This window comes from Macaca mulatta, chromosome 14, assembly GCF_049350105.2.
Source record: "Macaca mulatta isolate MMU2019108-1 chromosome 14, T2T-MMU8v2.0, whole genome shotgun sequence".
NCBI lineage: Eukaryota > Metazoa > Chordata > Mammalia > Primates > Cercopithecidae > Macaca > Macaca mulatta.
Genome location: NC_133419.1, coordinates 43,362,093 through 43,380,569, shown reverse-complemented (window position 1 = coordinate 43,380,569; position 18,477 = coordinate 43,362,093).

Below are 18,477 nucleotides of genomic sequence, written 5' to 3'. Positions count from 1 at the left end.
AATATTTTTTCTTTCTTTAGTCCTCTCCTCCTGTAAATCCCATTAGGCATATATTGGTATGGTTATGGTTTATGACAAAGCTCAGAGACTGTGTTTATTTTTGTTTGTTTGTTTTGTTCCTTCTGCCATTGAAAATGGATAATCTCAACTTACCTATCTTCAAGTTTATTGATAATTCTGAGAAGTCAAATCTTTTGTTGAGCCCCTCTAGTGAATTTTTTATTTTAGTTATCATAATTTTTAACTCCAGAATTTCTATTTGGTTCTTTTCTATAATTTTTATCCCTTTACTTTTATTCTCCATTTGGAAAAACATTATTTGAAGACTTTCCTTTAGTTCTTGGAAAACTGTTTCCTTTATTTCTTTGAACATACTTGTAATAGTTGATTTAAAGCCCTTGTCTAGAAAGTCCAGGATTGATGCTACCTTAAAGAGTATTTCTATTAATATTTTAAATAATATGGATATATAAATGCTGGAAATAAGACATCTTTCCCCCTCTGGATTTTATTGTTGTGGTTGTCTGTTCTTGTTGCTGTTAATTTATTTAATAATTTTTCTGGTCGCTTCCAAGATGGCCAAATAGGAACAGCTCTGGTCTACAGCTCCCAGTGAGACCAACACAGAAGACAGGTGGTTTCTGCATTTCCAACTGAGGTACCTGATTCATTTCACTGGGACTGGTTGGACAGTGGGTGCAGCCCATGGAGGGCAAGCCTAAGCAGGGTGGGGCATCGCCTCACCCAGGAAGCACAAGGGGTCGTGAAATTTTCCTTTCCTAGCCAAGGGAAGTGGTGAGTGACTGTACCTGGAGGAGCAGTACACTCCTGCTCAAATACTGAGCTTTTCCATTTGTCTTTGCAACCAGTGAAGCAGGAGACTTCCTCCCTTGCCTGGTTCGGTGGGTTCCTTGCACACAGAGACTTGCTCACTGGAGACTGGCTGGGGTAAGAGTGTCTGCCATTGCTGAGGATTGAGTAGGTGGTTCTATAATCACAGTGTAAACAATGTGGCAAGGAATCTCGACCTGGGCAGAGCCCACCTCAGCTCAGCAAGGACTACTGCCTCTCTAGATTCTACCTCTGGGGGCAAGGCATATCTGAACAAAAGACAACAGACAGCTTCTCCAGACAGAAACGTCCCTGCCTGACAGCTCTGAAGAGAGCAGTGGTTCTCCTACATGGCGTTAAAACTCTGATAACAGACAGACTGCCTCTTCAAGTGGGTCCCTGACACCTGTGTTGCCTGACTGGGAGACACCTCACAGTAGGGGCTGACAGACACCTAATACAAATAGGTGCCCCTCAGGGATGATGCTTCCAGAAGAAGAATCAGGTAGCAATATTTACTGTTCTGCAGCCTCCACTGGTGATACCCAGGCAAACAGGGTCTGGAGTGGTCCTCTAGCAAACTCCAACAAACCTGCAGCTGAGGGTCCTGTCTGTTAGAAGGAAAACTAACAATCAGAAAGGAGTAGCATCAACATCAACAAAAAGGACATCCACACCAAAACCCCATCCATAGGTCACCAACATCAAAGACCAAAGGTACATAAAACCACAAAGATGAGGAGAAACCAGAGCAGAAAGACTGAAAATTCAAAAAACAGAATGACTCTTCACTAAAGGAACACAACTCCTTGCCACCAAGGGAACAAAACTGGATGGAGAATGAGTTTGATGAGTTGACAGAAGTGAGTTTCACAAGGCTGATAATAACAAACTTCTCCAAGCTAAAGGGGCATGTTCTAACCCATTGCAAAGAAGCTCAAAACCTTGAAAAATGGTTAAAAGAATGGCTAACTAGAATAACCAGTGTAGAGAAAAGCTTAAATTACTTGATGAAGCTGAAAACCACAGTATGAGAACTGAATGAAGCATACACAAGCTTCAATAGCCAATTTGGTCAAGCAGAAGAAAGGATATCAGTGATTGAAGATCAAATTAAGGAAATAAAGCAAGAATACAAGATTAGAGAAGAAAGAGTGAAAAGAAAGTACAAAGCCTCCAAGTAATATGGGACTATGTGAAAGGACCAAATCTACGTTTGATTGGTGTACCTGACAGTGATGGGGAGAAGGGAAACAAATTAGAAAACACTCCTCAGGATATCATTTAGGAGAACTCCCCCAACCTAGCCAGGCAGGCCAACATTCAAATTAAGGAAATACAGAGAACACCACAAAGATACTCCCCAACAAGAGCAACCCAAGACACATAATTGTCAGATTCACCAAGGTTGAAATGAAGGGAAAAAAAGGGCAGCCAGAGAGGAAGGCCGGGTTACCCACAAAGGGAAGACCATCAGACTAACAGCAGATTTCTCTGCAGGAACCCAGCAAGAAAGTGGGGGTCAATATTCGACATTCTTAAAGAAATGAATTTTCAACCCAGAATTTCATATCCAGCCAAATTAAGTTCCACAAGTGAAGGAGAAATAAAATCCTTTACAGACAAGCAAATGCTGAGAGATTTTGTCACCACCAGGACTGTCTTACAAGAGCTCCTGAAGGAAGCACTAAACATGGACAGGGACAACCAGTACCAGTCACTGCAAAAACATAACAAATTGTAAAGACCATTGACACTATGAAGAAACTGCATCAATTAACAGGTGAAATAACCAGCTAGCATCCCATTAACAGGATCAAATTCACACATAACAATATTATCCTTAAATCTAAATAGGCTAAATGACCCAACTAAAACACACAAAATAGCAAATTGGATAAAGAGTCAAAACTCATTGATGTGCTGTATTCAGGAGACCCATCTCACGTGCAAAGACACACACAGGCTCAAAATAAAGGGATGGAGGAAGATCTACCAAGCAATTGGAAATCAAAAAAAAAGGAGGAGTTGCAATCCTAGTCTCTGATAAAACAGACTTTAAACCAACAAAGATCAAAAGAGACACGGCCATTACATAATGATAAAGGGATCAATTCAACAAGAGGAGCTAATTATGCGAAATATATATGCACCTAATACAGGAGCACCCAGATTCAAAAAGCAAGTTCTTAGAGACCTACAAAGAGACTTCGATTCCCTCACAATAATAATGGGAGAATTTAACACCCCACTGTCAATATTAGACAGATCAATGAGACAGAAAATTAACAAGAATATCCAGGACTTGAACTCAGCTATGGACCAAGTGTATGTAAGAGACATCTACAGAACTCTCCACCCCAAATCAATAGAATATACATTCTTTTCAGCACCACATTGCACTTATTCTAAAATTGACCACATAATTGGAAGTAAAACACTCCTCAGAAAATGTAAAAGAAGAGAACTCATAAAAAACTGTCTCTCAGACCACAGTGCAATCAAAGTAGAACTCAGGATTAAGAAACTCACTCAAAACTGCACAACTACATGGAAACTGAACAACTTGCTCCTGAATGGCTACTGGGTAAATAATGAAATGAAGGCAGAAGTAAAGATGTTCTTTGAAACCAGTGAAAACAAAGACACAATGTACCAGAATCTCTGGAACAAATTTAAAGCAGTGTGTAGAGGGAAATTTATAGCACTAAGTGCCCAGAGGAGAAAGCAGGAAAGATCTAAAATCGACACCCTAACATCACAATTAAAAGAACTAGAGAAGCAAGAGCAAACAAATTCAAAATCTAGAAGGCAAGAAATAACTAAGGGCAGAATTGAAGAAGATAGAGGTACAAAAACACCTTCAAAAATCAATGAATCCAGGAGCTGGTTTTTTGAAAAGATCAACAAAATAGACTGCTAGCAAGACTAATAAAGAAGAAAAGAGAGAAGAATCAATAGATGCAATAAAAAATGGCAAAAGCGATATTATCACTGATCTCACAGAAATACAAACTACCATTGGAGAATACTATAAACACCTCTGTGCAAATAAACTAGAAAATCTAGAAGAAATGGATAAATTCTTGGACACATACACCCTCCCAAGACGAAACCTGGAATAAGGTGAATCTCTGAATAGACCAATAACAGGCTCTGAAATAGAGGCAATAATTAATAGCCTACCAACCAAAAAAAGTCCACAACCATACAGATTCACGGCCAAATTCTAACAAAGATACAAAGAGGAACTGATACCATTCCGTCTGAAACTATTCCAATTAATAGAAAAAGAGGGAATCCTCCCTAACTTATTTTATGGGGCCAGCATTATCCTGATACCAAAGCCTGGCACAAACACAACAACAAAAAAAGAGAACTTTAGGCTAATATCCCTGATGAACATTGATGTACAAATCCTCAATAAAATACTAGCAAACCAAATCCGGCAGCACATGAAAAAGCTTATCTACCACAATCATGTCAGCTTCATCCCTGGGATGCAAGGCTGGTTCAACATATACAAATCAATAAACATAATCCATCACATAAACAGAACCAATGATAAAAACCACATGATTATCTCAATAGATGCAGAAAAGGCCTTTGACAAAATTCAACAGCCCTTCATGCTAAAAATTCTCACTAAACTAGAAATTGATGGAACGTATCTCAAAATAATAACAGCTATTTATGACAAACCCACAGCCAATATCATACTGAATGGGCAAAAACTGGAATCATTCCCTTTGAAAATCAGCACAAGACAAGGATGCCCTCTCTCACCACTCCTATTCAACATCACATTGGAAGTTCTGGCCAGGGCAATCAGGCAAGAGAGAGCAATACAAGGTATTCAAATAGGAAGAGAGGAAGACAAATTGTCTCTGTTTGCAGATGTCATGATTGTATATTTAGAAAACCTCATCGTCTCAGCCCCAAATCTCCTTAATCTGATAAGCAACTTCAGCGTAGTCTCAGGATATAAAAATCGATGTGCAAAAATCGCAAGCATTCCTATACAACAATAACAGACAAACAGAGAGCCATATCATGAGTGAACTCCCATTCACAACTGCTACAAAGGAAATAAAATACCTAGGAATACAACTTACAAGGGATGTGAAGGACCTCTTCAAGGAGAACTACAAACCATTGCTCGAGGAAATAAGAGAGGACACCAACAAATGGAAAAACATTCCATGCTCATGGATAGGAAGAATCAATATCATGAAAATGGCCTTACTGCCCAAAGTAATTTACAGATTCAATGCGATCCCATCATGCTATGACTGCCTTTCTTCACAGAATTGGAAAAATCTACTTTAAACTTCACGTGGAACAAAAACAGAGACCACATAGCCATGACAATCCTGGGCAAGAAGAACAAAGCTGGAGGCATCATTCTACCTGACTTCAAACTATACTATAATGCTACAGTAATCCAAACAACATGGTACTGGTACCAAAACAGATATATAGACCAATGGAACAGAATGGAAGCCTCAGAAGTAACACCACACACCTGCCACCATCTGATCTTTGACAAAACTGACACATATTAGCAATGGGGAAAAGATTCCCTATTTAATAAATGGTGTTGGGAAAACTGGCTAGCCATATGCAGAAAAATGAAACTGGACCCCCTCCTTACACCTTACACAAAAGTCAACTCAAGTTGGATCAAAGACTTAAATGTAAGACGTAGGATCATAAAAATCCTAGAAGAAAACCTGGGCAATACCATTCAGGACATAGGCATGAGGAAAGATTTCATGTCTAAAACACCAAAAGTAATGGCAACAAAAGCCAAAATTGACTAATAGGATCTAATTAAACTAAAGAGTTTCTGCATAGCAAAAGAAACTATCACGAGAGCGAACAGGCAAACTAGAGAATGGGAGAAAATTTTTGCAATCTATCCATCTAACAAAGGGTTAATATCCAGAATCTACAAAGAACTTAAACAAATTTGTAAGAAAAATCAAACCACTCCATCAAAAAATGGGCAAAGGATATGAACAGACACTTTCCAAAGGAAAACATTTATGCAGCCATCAGACATATGAAAAAATGCTCATTATCGCTGGTTATCAGAGAAAGGCAAATCAAAACCACAAGGAGATACCATCTCACACCAGTTAGAATGGTGATCATTAAAAAGTCAAGAAACAACAGATGCTGGAGAGGTTGTAGAAAAATAGGAACGCTTTTACACTGTTGGAGCGAGTGTAAATTAGTGCAACCATTGTGGAAGACAGTGTGGTAATTCCTCAAGGATCTAGAACTAGAAATACCATTTGACCCAGCAATCCAACTACTGGGCATATACCCAAAGGAATATAAATCATTTTATGATAAAGGCACATGCACATGTATGTTATTGTGGCACTATTCACAATAGCAAAGAATTGCAACCACCCAAATATCCATCAATGATAGACTGGCTTAAGAAAATAGGGCACATATACACCATGGAATACTATGCAGCCATAAAAAGAAGAATTCATGTCATTTACAGGGAATAGATGAAGCTGGAAACCATCATTCTCAGCAAACTATCACAAGATCAGAAAATCAAACACCACATGTTCTCACTCATAAGTGGGAGCTGAACAATGAGAACACATGGACACAGGGAGGGGAACATCACACACCGGGGCCTGCAGGGGGTGGGGGGGCTAAGGGAGGGATAACATTAGGAGAAATACCTAATGTAGGTGATGGGTTGATGGGTGCAGCAATCCACCATGGCACGTTTATACCTATGTAACAAATTGCAGGTTCTGCACATGTAATCCAGAAGTTAAAGTATAATAAAATAAATTTTAAAAAATAATTTTTTCTGTACTATTTGTTGCTTGGGGCCACTGACGTCTCTGCTCATTTAATGTAGAAGTCAGCAAAAAATTAGGCAGAGATCTGCTTAAACACCTTGAACTAGTTAATCTCCTCCTCTTTGTAAAGGCTCTCTTTGTGTGTGTTGGAGCATGCCTTCCATTTTCCAGCAGTTTATGACTGTTTTTCTTCTTTTCTTTCTTTTTTCTTCTCTTTGTATTTATTTATTTATTTTAGAAAGGGTCTTGCTCTATCACCCAGGCTGGAATGTAGTGTTGCAATCTCAGCTCACTGCAACCTCCACCTCCAGGGTTCAAGCAGTTCTCCTGCCTCAGTCTCCCAAGTAGCTGGGATTACAGGCATGCGCCACCATGCCTGGCTAATTTTTGTATTTTTAGTACAGACAGGGTTTTACTATGTTGGCCAGGCTTGTCTCGAACTCCTGGCCTCAGGCGATCCGCCTGCCTTAGCCTGCCAAAGTTATGGGATTACAGGTTTGAGTAACTGCGCCCAGCCTATGACTCTATTTTAACCTTCATATTCTGCTTACACAAAGGCTTAATGTGAGCCAGAGGTTAAAGACCAAGACCTTATCAGGTCTTTGCTGGGAATACCCCCAATACTGCATGTGCATGTTCCCTTCCAGGTCCTTAAATATATTTCTGAACTTTTCAAATACCCATGGAAATCTTATTTCCAAAATTTTCTTTTTAAATTGTTTGATCAACCTCTTGTTTCCTTGAATTTGTATTGCTACCTTAAGCAGCTATAATATTAAACAACAGAAAATGATTGTTGGCTAGTGCCGCAATAAACATACGTGTGCATGTGTCTTTATAGCAGCATAATTTATAATCCTTTGGGTATATACCCAGTAATGTGATGGCTGGGTCAAATGGTATTTCTAGTTCTAGATCCTTGAGGAATTGCCACACTGTCTTCCGGTTGAACTAGTTTTATTGCAGCACTATTCACAATAGCAAACACTTGGAACCAACCCAAATGTCTATCAATGACAGACTGGATTAAGAAAACGTGGCACATATACACCATGGAATACCATGCAGCCATAAAAAAGGATGCATTCGTGTTCTTTGTAGGGACATGGATGCAGTTGGAAACCATCATTCTCAGCAAACTATCGCAAGAACAGAAAACCAAACACTGCATATTCTCACTCATAGGTGGGAACTGAACAATGAGATCACTTGGACACAGGAAGGGGAATATCATACACTGGGGCCTGTTGAGGGGTAGAGTGGTGGGGAGGGATAGCATTAGGAGATATACCTAATGTAAATGACGAGTTAATGGGTGCAGCACACCAACATGGCACATGTATACATATGTAACAAACATGCGTGTTGTGCACATGTACCCTAGAATATAAAATATAATAATAATAAAAAAAAAAGAAAATGATCGTTGGCAATAAAAATACTAGAGATACGGCTTTTATCACTGAGTGAGCCTTGAGTTAGATCAAATGAAGATAAGCATTGTGAATTGAGCTTTTCCAGGGAGCTGCAAGACAAATTAAATAATGACAATTCTATGAAGATGAGGTCATTAAGCAGCATATGACTACAAACTTAAACAAATAAAAAAAATTCTGAGTTCTGAAGTAGTCATGTCACTGTGAGCACATACACTGCAAAAAAAAAATACTCAAAGTGAAAATAAATTCAGCCCACAGACACACTGTACTTTTATGGCCTTAAGGACTTTGTAAATTCTGTTATGTCTGCAATTAAACAAAGATGGAAAGAGAGAAAACTTTAAGAAAGAATGGGAAGAATGCATTTCAATAAATTAAAAAGCCTCCAAAGTTTTCAAAGGAAGGAACATAGCTTAAGCAATATCAGAATTAACTACATTCAAATAGCACAGAATGTTTTGATGCAATTTAATTTGAACCGCATACATTTCTGGAGTTTAAGAAAGGATTTACATTTAGAAATAAAGTTAGACCAAATACCAATTTTATAAACTCTTTTCTTCTTTCCCTCAATATTAGGCTTACTAGATATAATACAAGATACCCTAATAAAATTGAATATCAGGTAAAAAACAAATAAATTTTTGTGTAAGTTTTTCCCTAATGTTGCATGGAACATAGCTATACTAAAAACATTCTGATTGTTTACCTGAAGTTCAGATTTAACCAAGCATTCTGTTTTGTTTTTGCTGTTTGATTTGTCTGTATCTGACAACCCTACTTAATATGCAGTACATTCAGATAATCCATGTGCTTACTGTCTTTGCCCTGGAATCCATGTTCTCAACCTTATCCCCATAATTGGAAGTTCCCACTCCAAACTGCAAAGAATGTTATTTTGCTCTCCATGGATGATAATGTCAATATATAGCATCCTTCAAAACAATTTAGCTTCAACCTGCTTCTACTGCTTTAACTATTCTTTCTCTTTTAAAACACACAAATAAACGTATTTCTTTCCTTGGAAATCTGTGCTCCAGCCACATCTTAGCTTTTGTATAATGTTCCTTAGGTTGGAACAAGCTCTTCTTTCTGCATTTCCCACCTTCTGCTGATTGTACATCTACTCATGTATCAAATCAAAGCTCAAACACAGCCCCCTTTCTATAAATTTCCACTCCTTCAGACAGAGTTAAAGAGTCATTCCTCTATGGAATTGTGCTCTCATGTAACTGTGTATTTATTCCTATTGCAGTACTCATGCTACATTGAATTACAGTGAAACCCCACAGTAACAAGAAACTGGATATTGCTTGGTTGGTAATTAGCTCCTTCACTTGCTCCTCATTTTTATAGTGGAGCAGGAGGCAAGCTAAAGTTTCATCTTGGCCTGGGGGAAAGGGCAGGATTTGGGGGAGAGATGCTGTAGGCAATCCCATTATGGGATGCATTGCAAGGGGTAGACAAGGCATCTCTTGTGCTCCTTGATTTGAACCACCTCTAATTTGTGAATAGATGGGTTCCTCACTCAACGTAACAGAGAGCTTCCTGAATCACTAACTGTCTCCAGAAAACCAAAATACCATTACTGTCTCCACCCTTATTCAAGCTAGAACAGATAAGCATCAATAGAAAGCAACAAATTGCTCTTTGTAGTACGGTCTCTAAGTAATTGCTTTATAAATCTGGGTGCTCCTGTATTGGGTGCATATATATTGAGGATAGTTAGCTCTTCTTGTTGCATTGATCCCTTTACCATTATGTAATGCCCTTCTTTGTTTTGATCATTGTTCGTTTAAAGTCTGTTCATCAGAGGCTAGGATTGAAACCCCTGCTTTTTTTTCCATTTGCTTGGTAAATATTGCTCCATCCCTTTATTTTGAGCCTATGTGTGTCTTTGCACATGAGATCGGTTTCCTGAATACAGCACACTGATGGGTCTTGACTCTATCCAATTTGCCAGTCTGTGTCTTTTAATTGGGGTATTTAGCCCATTTACATTTAACTTTAATATTGTTATGTTTGAATTTGATCGTGTCATTATGATGCCAGCCGGTTATTTTACCCATTGGTTGATGCAGTTTCTTCATAATGTCAATGGTCTTTACAATTTGCTATGTTTTTGCAGTGGCTGGTACTGGTTTTTCCTTTCCATGTTTAGTGCTTCCTTCAGGGGCTCTTGTAAGACAGGCCTGGTGGTGACAAAATCCCTCAGCATTTGCTTGTCTGTAAAGAAAACCATCATTCTCAGCAAACTAACTCAAGAACAAAAAACCACACACGGCAACTTCTCACTCATAAGTGGGAGTTGAACAATGAGAATACATGGATACAGGGAGGGGAACATTACACACCGGGGCCTGTCAGGGGGGTGAGGGACTAGGGGAGGGATAACATTAGGAGAATTACCTAATGTAGGTGACGGGTTGATGGGTGCAGCAAACCACCATGACACATGTATACCTACATAACAAAACTGCACGCTCTGCACATGTACCCCAGAACTTAAAAGTACAATAAAAAAAGAAAAAGAAATAAACTGTATAAAAAAATACGAAAGCATCAAATTGCAACATTGATGGAAAACTATAGGTGGAATCCTGGAATATAAAGAAGGCTAGCTATGCAGTCTAGCCTTCAGTAATCTTGCAATAATTTGCCCATATTTTTATAAGATTTGATTTTGGAGGAAACCCACTGGTCAAATTAAGACAAGATGTTCTGTGTTATTTTCCCCCAAATGTTTCTTTTATTGGACAATGAGTTCCATGAGTAAAATTATTATGGTTTGCTCATCTCTGTAATCTTAGAGCCCAACATAGTGCCCAACTCAGAGTAAGTAATTTGTAAAACAATACAGTCATTTGTTGAGTAAATAAATGAAATACAGTGTATCTTTGGCTTTATCAAAAGTTGGAAATACTTAAATCTGGTGTTAGAATTATTATACAAATTCATTTAGCTTGCCCACACCTCCATTCTATAATTGTTCATTTTCATCATCATTTATCTCCCCAATGAAAAGATAGTTCTAACTCTCATTATACTATTAATAAAGCTTCTCGTTTAGATCTTGATAATGCTATTGTTGTGGAGTAAAGCGATCATACTTGTGTGTGGATTACAACAATATCCCTAGAGGTACTACATCTTCAGTGGGTTTTTCAAATCTTAACTAAGAACCACTAAGTTGCAGGTTAGAATTTACTTATATAGACACAAACTGCATTGCTTAACCTGAAGTATTTTAAAATCTTAACTTAAAAAATAATTTTCAACACAAACATTATGATAATGGGTACAGAGATGGTATGCGTGTATATTCAAATATGCAAGTTATACCAAAGAAACTTGTGTTCTTGCTTTCAGTACACAAAAGTTAGCGATAATTTTAATGTGATTATACATCTCACAATTTTTTAATAGACCTTATTTGAAGAATTTATTTTATTGACTAATAGCCATAGATTTACTAAATGTTCAATGAAACAATATTTATAACTGAATATGATGTAATTTGTGGTTTTTTTTTAGTTTTTTACATTAATATATTCACTTGTAAAACTAACCTGTCAAACAAGATGAATTGCTTAATTGCTTTGTCTCGGAAAGATGGTAACCAACAAGCAGGGTTCAGCCCATGCAATCTTAGCTAAAACACCTATGTGTTATTCCATATTACTACATACTTTTGGTTCAAGCATTTCCTTGACCCCTTTGGCTCTTCCTTTATTCATTTTACTCTCCTTGTTCCTTTTCCTTATTGGTCTAGCCCATCTTCTAGAGGCTGCATGAAAATGCAAGCAAAAGTCGGAAACAAACTAACGAAGAGATATAAAGAAAGAAAAAGTGCCATTTGGCTGCATTGAATTGCTCTTCAGAACAATGTTGTATATTATATTACAATGACACAGATTATAACCAGAGTAGAGCTATTTTCTCATTAAGATGAATATAATGAGAATGATAAATGAGTTCAAATAAAACCTATTCAAAACACACTTCTAAGCTTTCTATCTCCTCCTTAGATGCTGTATATAGCCTTGTTTCATGATGTCATTATCTCTTTGTGAAATTAAAAAAAAATTAGCTGACAGTTTAAGAAATCTGTCACAACACTTGTATGCTACAATCTCTTTAATTTAGGAGATATTTTCCTGTCACAGCACTGTTCCGTGAGTACTTAATCTGTTTGCCATTGAGTTTAGGGTAATTTGGAATTACTAAAGATGATGAGTAGTATAACAGACAGAAAGAGTCAGCTGATGTAGGTTCTAGTTTCAGCCCTGTATTAGTTTCCTACTGCTGCTGTAACAAATTAACACAAATTTAAGGGCTTAAAACAATACAATTTTTTAATACTACAATTCTATAGATTATAGATATGACACAGGTCTCACAGAGTCTAACCCCGTCCTGGTCTTGTGGGCCCCATTCTTCCATCCTCAAAGTCAACAATTTTATATCTCTTTGACCATTCTTTCTCAATCATACACTCTCTGGCTCTTCTCTCAGCTGTGAAAGGTACTTTTAAGGACTCATGTAATTAGATAGTGCCCACATAGATCATCCAGGATTACCTCTGCCTCTCAAGGTTGTTAACTTTAATCACAACCTGCAAAGTCCCTTTTTCCATGTTTGGTGGTAACATATTCACAGGTTCTAGGAATTAGACATGAACATGTTTGGCAGAGGGCATTATTTTGCCTACTACCAGATTCATTCATATCAGTTTATGACCTTAGTTAATCATTAAGCACTTTAACTCTTAGCTTCCTCTTCAGCAAAATGGTGATAATTAATCACTCTGCTGATTAAGGTGGCCTTCCTTTATTTTATCTTCTTTGTCCCTTTTCCTAAGATTTGTCATAAAGTGTAAGGTAATGAAGGTGAAGTTATTTGCATTTTAGAAATCAGGTTATATTAGTCCCAGATTTGTATTGTAATTTGCTAACTTATTCATTAATTCATATACTCACTAAGTAAATGTTGAATACTTACTATGTGTCCAATGCTATTGTACATTTTACAGACATGGTGGTGAACAAATAGACAAGGTACTGACTGTTGTAGAGATTTAATGAAAAGATAGGTCATGTAACTGAAAGAACACTGGGCAGCTACTTCAGTTAGGGTGAACAAGGACTGCTTCTCTGAGGAGGAAAGCTGAAGGGTAACATACTCAATTTCCAGGAATGGCAAGGAGATCTGAAATAAGAGATCTTGCAAGACAGTAGGAAGAGCATTTCAGGAACACAGAAAGGATCTAAGATGGATTCAAGTTTGGTAAGTTCCAGGAACAGCTAGAAGGCCATGTAATTGAACATGGAAATGTAGGCAAGTAATTTGGTCAAGTAATTAAATGAGAAATGGTGAGGAAGAGAACATATGTTCATGTTTACCAAGTCCATATATAAGTTTCCCTTTCCCTTTTTTATTGTTCTAAAAAGATAACTGACAAAATCATCTTCCTGGGTTTTTGTCGTTGTTGTTTTAATGTAGATAAGCGGTCCCCAACATTTTTGGCACCAGAGACCTGTTTAATGGAACACAATTTTTCCACGGACAGGTATTGAAGGGATGGTTTCAGGATGAAACTGCCACCTCGGATAATCAGGCATGAGCTAGAGTCTTGTAAGGAGAGTGCAACCTAGACCTCTCTCATGTGCAGTTCACAATAGTTCCCGCTCCTATGAGAATCTAATGCCTGGCTGATGTGACAGGAGGCGGAGTTCAGGCCATAAGGTTCGCCTGTCGCTCACTTCCTGCTGTGCCGCGGGTTCCTAACAGGCCAGGGACTGGTACTGGACTCATGGCCGGGGAGTTGGCGACTCCAGATCTAAATGATAAACTAATATGGTAATAAACTAATATAGTAATAAACTATCCTGTAGGGAATTTTGAGAAAAACAAGCATAATTAAAACAAATATTTCAGTACTTTCAGTGCAAAACCTAGTAAGAGAGACCTAAGAATTCTTGGTCTTTATCAGCTATGGTCTGAGGATGGAAAAATGATTTAAGGCCGGGCGCGGTGACTCACGCCTTTAATCCCAGCACTTTGGGAGGCGGAGGCGGATGAATCACGAGGTCAGGAAATCGAGACCATCCTGGCTAACATGGTGAAACCCCATCTCTACTAAAAATACAAAAAAAAAAAAAAAAAAAAAATAGCTGGGCATGGTGGCGGGGGCCTGTAGTCCCAGCTACTCTGGAGGCTGAGGCGGGAGAATGGCCTGAACCCGGATGGCAGTGAACCCGGGAGCTCGCAGTAAGCCGAGATGACGCCACTGCACTCCAGCATGGGCGACAGAGCGAGACTCCATCTCAAAAATATATATATATATGTATATATGATCTAAGTATTTATCTAAATATATCTATATAGTTCATCATTACTCTTAAATAGGAAGTTTAGCTGGGCATTACATTCTAGTTGGGTACGTTCGCATTAATACATAAAGATACTGTTTCATTATCTTCTGGCATCAGTTTTACTGAAGAAAATAAAATTTTGTTCCTTAGTAATCAGCCTTTCTCAATTTTTAAAGATATTATATTCTCATTACTTTTGGTTTCTGAAATCTCACTATGATGTGCCTAAGTTGTATTTCTTTTCATCCTCCTAAAATTTTGTATAATTTTCAAATTATGGATATTTATCTATTTTTAATCTCTTGGCTATTATCTCTTCAAATATTGCCTCTTCTACATTCTCTGTTTCTGGAATTCTTGTAGGTATATGTTGACTTTTTTATGCCATCCTTCATGTCCCTTAATCTTACTTACATATTGTTTACTTTTTCCTGCTACAAGATAGCCAACTTTTTCTGTTCTGCCTTCAAGTTCAGTAAGTCTCTCTTCAAATAATAATAAAGAGCAAATACTTTTAAAAAGCTTTCTTGGTATCAAAAACTCTTTGAAACCCTTTTTATATGTTAATTCATTGAATTATCACAAAAAGCATAAGCCGTTTATCATCTTATAGATGAGGAAACTGTCTAATTTGCTTTGAGTTTATTATTTCAATATCTGCATTTTTGCATGTTCTGCTTTGTCACCAATTTCTGCTTATGAAAAATGGCCACAGTTACCTTTTCCACAGCCACATTATTGTATTTAATGAATTTCTTCAACAAAAAATAGTGTCGTTGTATGTAGTTTTAGATTTAAATAAATTATAATTTCTATATATCTTTTCATACTTGTATTCAACTCATATAGTTTTACTCATTTACCTTCAACTTATATGTCTGAATTCAATTAATCATTTTGTCATATGTAAGGCTTATATCATGTTTTACTTAGTCAGGGTAGGTTAGATTATGTTGTGGTAGCAAATGTCTCCATCTCATTTGCTTACAACCACAAAGATTTATGTTTTAACATGCTACATGTCCATCGAAAGTCATCTTTCCCAGCAGCCGCTGATAGAAATGGCAGTTTTCACATTCCATGGGCTAAAGAAAGTGTTGTGGACAAACCTGTCCTTACTGGAGTGAGAAATTAGAATTCTTCCTTGGGGTCTGGCAGGGTAGCTCAAGCCTGTAATCCCAGCACTTGGGTGGTCAAGGTTGGCAAATTGCTTGAGCCCAGGAGTTCGAGACCAGCCTGGGCAAAATGGCAAAACCCAGTCTCTAGTAAAAATACAAAAATTAGCTTTGCATGGTAGTGCACACCTGTAGACCCAGCTCCTGAAGAGGCTAAGGTGGGAGGATTACTTGAGCTCTAGAGGCACAGGTTGCAGTGAGCAGAGATCATGCCACTACACTCTAGTCTGGGTGACAGAGTGAGATCTTGTCTCAAAAAAAAAAAAAAAAAAAAATCCTTTCTAGAAAGGGTAAGCAAATTTTGGTAAACAGTTATTCTATCTTCCACATCCTCCACCCTTTCAACTGCCCAACATTTTATTTCCTCTCATTTTGATATGTAGCACTCATTCAGTAATCCTTCAAGGGAGACAAGCCCCAAAGTCCTAACCATTCTGTGCTCTAAGCAGAAATCCAGAATCCCTGACTGGTTTTGGGTCTCTTTATCACTTCAGAGATGAATCTTCTTAGTTAAAACAATTCTGATATGAATAAAATGTTTAGGACTTTATACATCCCTAAACATGATGACAGGACAGAGATAAGCTCATTCAGACATGGGAAGAATGAGAGAATGTCTCCAAGGGCCTGGGAGAATACCCTACATTTGTCTGTAGCAATTTCCAAATCTTGCTGGGTAGAAACTTCAAAAAGCCCCTGTCCTCAGGGTGAGGGATATTCTTTTCTAGGCTGAGATTCTACTCTATAAGATTAGTTCCACAATCAGTTACACTAATAAATTTTGGCTCCACTCTTGAGTTATTTTTCTCTTCCATGATCTTCTTTGGCTACATCTCAAGAAAGCATTTAAGAATATTTCTTCCTAAGGAGCTGAACAGCTCTCTCAGTCTGCTTTCCAGAGGATTTGGGGCCTATGTTTTGTTAAATATCACAAGTGATTGATATATAGGTTTATAGTGCTTCTACTAGTACAACTCTCTCAAAAATATCCCTTTCTCAGTTACTGCCACCTTGAGCCTATAAAACTTCACTGGAAAAACCACAACCTAGAATGTTTTGCTAAAATAATTTTTTCCAACCAGGAAAATTTACTGGGTACAAACGTAATCAATTCTGTGGTTTTAACAACAAGTACAAGGACAACACTGTCAATTTGATTCTTAATAGGAATTTGACCTCTAAGCTTTCAAGTCACTCAAATTTTTGAATTTTTTTTTTTTTTTTTTTTTTTTTTTTTTACCAATTGAGAATGAGAGCCTGCTGTTGTCTTCCACAACTGAGAGTTTCTCAAGTACTGGAATTTATTCTTACAGCAGACATTACAGGATACCATTTTTTGCATTGCCACACCAGTATTGGCTGTCTCTCAATGGATAGCACCAGCATCTCTTTACCTGATACATTTCTCCAAAGTTCTAGAAGCATGTTTTGCCTAAGTGTATGGCAGTGGATGACTCTGAAATATGCCTTCTACACTATTTTTGAATGCTTTCAAGTGGGGTTATGATACAGTGCCAACAGAAGCAGCTGGCTTGAATACTTTCCTTTTTCATTCCTCCCACTCCCTACTTGTGTTTCCTGTTCATCCCAAATAAATTATTTTCAGTTTAATCCTTAGATAACAAGATCAACTATTGGGAGAATTCAAACTAGCTGAGTTCCCTTTTACTCCTGTATGAAATCTGACCATTATTTGCCAATTACAAATATTTATTGTATTGTATTAACTGGTTAAACAGAACAATATTAACCAACCAATCACTGTACCAATAGTCTTCTTGTTGTTATTAATCTCTTTTCCAAAAGCTAAAAATCTCATTACATACTTTACAAATTATTTCATTCAATAGTTATACCAAATTGTTGCCCGTGATTAACATGGATCACCATCTTCCCAGATTCTAACCAGTTTTTCCCTACCCCTTTCCAACCTTGAAGCCATTGACACATAGTTTAGATTTTCTATTATTGAAAAATCATACTCATGGTACAATTTATGCATTATTCAGGATTTGCTAGGTTGTGCTGCAGTAATTAATGATCTCCAAGTCTAATTTGCTTACAGCAGAAGAAATTTATTTTTCGGTTAGGCTGGATGTCTTCATTCTGGGGCCAAGAATAAAAGGTTAAGCTCTATAAAAATTGCAAGTCATCATGGCAAAGAAAAGAAAGGATAAATGTAATAAAATACAAACTGGATCTTTAACAATGTTGTCAGTTCGATAAAATACAGAACATTCAATTACATTTAAATTTCTGATAAATGATATATTTTCTGCATAAGTATATCTCAAGTATTACATGGGGTACACTTATAAAACTTATTCATTGTTTATCTAAAATTCAAATTTAACCAGGTGTCTAGTATTTTTACTTATTAATGCTAGCAACCCTACTACTATGGGCTGAATTGTGTACCCCCAAAAATGTATATATTAAATCCCTAACCCCAAGACCTCAGAATTGGACTGTATTTGGAGATAAGGCCTTTAAAGATTAATAATACCTTTAAAATGAGGTTTTTAGAATCTGCACTAATCCAATCTGACTGGAGTCCTCATAAGAGGAAATTTAGACACACAAAGGGACACCAGGGATGCATGTACCCAGAGGAAAGGACACAGAGATGTGAGGACACAGAGAGAAGGTGGCCATCTGCAAGTCAAGGAGAAAGGCCTCAGGAGAAACCAAGCATGCCTGTACCTTAATATTGGACTTTTAGCCTCCAGAACTGTGGGAAATAAATGAAGCTTAAGCCACTCACTGTATAGTACTTTGTTATGAAAGACTTAGGAAACTAGTACACCTACTCTTTAAGCTT